Source organism: Vanacampus margaritifer, chromosome 15, assembly GCF_051991255.1.
Source record: "Vanacampus margaritifer isolate UIUO_Vmar chromosome 15, RoL_Vmar_1.0, whole genome shotgun sequence".
In the NCBI taxonomy this organism is placed as follows: domain Eukaryota; kingdom Metazoa; phylum Chordata; class Actinopteri; order Syngnathiformes; family Syngnathidae; genus Vanacampus; species Vanacampus margaritifer.
The window spans coordinates 50,118-52,500 of NC_135446.1; the positions used below are offsets into that span (position 1 = coordinate 50,118).

Sequence of the window (2,383 nt, forward strand, 5' to 3'; positions counted from 1 at the left end):
TGAAGGCCGGGTGCCCAGGGCTCCAATCTCCCCATTGAAATGAATGGCGGGTGACCAGGCGTCCAAATCCCCCATTGAAATGAAGGCCGGGTGACCAGGCGTCCAAATCCCCCATTGAAATGAAGGCCGGGTGCCCAGGGCTCCAATCTCCCCATTGAAATGAATGGCGGGTGACCAGACGTCCAAATCCCCCATTGAAATGAAGGCCGGATGCCCAGGGCTCCAATCTCCCCATTGAAATGAATGCCGGGTGACCAGGCGTCCAAATCCCCCCATTGAAATGAATGGCGGGTGACCAGGCGTCCAAATCCCCCATTGAAATGAAGGCCGGGTGCCCAGGGCTCCAATCTCCCCATTGAAATGAATGGCGGGTGACCAGACGTCCAAATCCCCCATTGAAATGAAGGCCGGATGCCCAGGGCTCCAATCTCCCCATTGAAATGAATGCCGGGTGACCAGGCGTCCATATCCCCCCCCATTGAAATGAATGACGGGTGACCAGGCAGGCGAGAGCCCCCGCTGCAGAGGCTCCAGAGGTGGCACTCTGAAAATATTTCAAAAAAAGTTGACTTTGAAATTTTTGGAGAACCAGGATTTGGGGGGGGCAAATGTGCTGAGGCAGGCCGCCCATAGTGCTCCTATTTCGGCCTGGGCGCGCCAGAGCACCCCCCTGGAAGTGGCACTCTGAAAATAATTCAAAAAAAGTTGACTTTGAAAATTTTTGAGAACCAGGATTTGGGGGGGGCAAATGTGCTGAGGCAGGCCGCCCATAGTGCTCCTATTTCGTCCTGGGCGCGCCAGAGCACCCCCCTGGAAGTGGCACTCTGAAAATAATTTAAAAAAAATGACTTTGAAAATTTTTGAGAACCAGGATTTGGGGGGGGCAAATGTGCTGAGGCAGGCCGCCCATAGTGCTCCTATTTCGGCCTGGGCGCGCCAGAGCACCCCCCTGGAAGTGGCACTCTGAAAATAATTCGAAAAAAGATGACTTTGAAAATTTTTGAGAACCAGGATTTGGGGGGGCAAATCTGCTCAGGCAGGCCGCCCATAGTGCTCCTATTTCGGCCTGGGCGAGCCAGAGCCCCCCCTGGAAGTGCCCCATTCATTTTCAATGGCCGGGTGACCAGGCGTCGAAAAATGCCATAGGAAATGAATGGGGCCCATTCATTTTCAATGGCCGGGTGACCAGGGGGCCAGTACCACCTGCCGCCATTAGGGGCGCTGTAGATAGGGGACCTCGTCCCCCCATTCGAGAGGTTTGCCCCCAAACCTCAAAATGTATGGGGTACAATATCAGGAGCGAGCTTTTTAAGACGAAAAATTTTCAGAGTCAACTTTCTTCGAAATATTTTCAGAGTGCCACTTCCCAGGGGGATTCTCGCTTGCCAAGGCCGAGATAAGAGCACTATGGGCGGCCTGCCTCAACACATTTGGCCCCCCCAAATCCTGGTTCTCAAAAATTTTCAAAGTCAACTTTTTTCGAAATATTTTCAGAGTGCCACTTCCCAGGGGGATTCTCGCTTGCCAAGGCCGAGATAAGAGCACTATGGGCGGCCTGCCTCAGCACATTTGGCCCCCCCAAATCCTGGTTCTCAAAAATTTTCAAAGTCTGCTTTTTTCGAAATATTTTCAGAGTGCCACTTCCCAGGGGGATTCTCGCTTGCCATGGCCGAGATAAGAGCACTATGGGCGGCCTGCCTCAGCACATTTAACCCCCCCCCCCAAAATGCGCCCACCCACCTTCTCCCACGTTACGAGCCGCATGCAAGACCCGCCTTCGGAGGGCCCCCGCCGGCCGGCCTCGCGCCGGTGTTCGGGCGGGCGGCTCCTCCGGCTCGCGGGTCGCCTTCCAGCGCCCCGGCGACACGCGAACGTCGGCCCGATGGCCAGCGCCCGCACGCCCCGGCGCGCCCGATCGGAAGCGAGGCCGAGACGCACCCCACGCTCCGTACCCGGGAGCTGTCACCTGGCTGTCCTACGACGGAGCCCGGCGCCCCGCAGGCCCTCTCGTCCCCCACAGACCCGCGCTCACGCCTCGTCAGGGGGAGCTTGGCGCCCGCAGGCGGCGGCGGTGCCTCCGGAAGCACGGTTTCTCAAACCCTCCCACGAACCGAACACGTAAGGCGAGGCCGAAGCACCTGGCACGCCGCGGCGAGGGAGGAGGCCCCCTACCTCGCTCCCTCCCCGCACCGCAAAGCCCGAAAGGCAATCGTACGCCCGCCGGCCGGGCGGCGGCGGCGTCCGTGGCCGGCCAGTCCGGCCTTCTCGCCGCCCTTCGCCCGGCCGCGCCAGAGGCTACCTGGTTGATCCTGCCAGTAGCATATGCTTGTCTCAAAGATTAAGCCATGCAAGTCTAAGTACACACGGCCCGTACAGTGAAACT

The 2,383-nt window shown here is 58.3% G+C and overlaps 1 pseudogene; it reads left to right on the forward strand.

Moving 5' to 3' along the window:
• The first annotated feature begins 2,296 nt into the window (after positions 1–2,296).
• The window catches only part of LOC144035743 (18S ribosomal RNA), a 1,946-nt pseudogene continuing 1,859 nt past the window's right edge, over positions 2,297–2,383 (forward strand).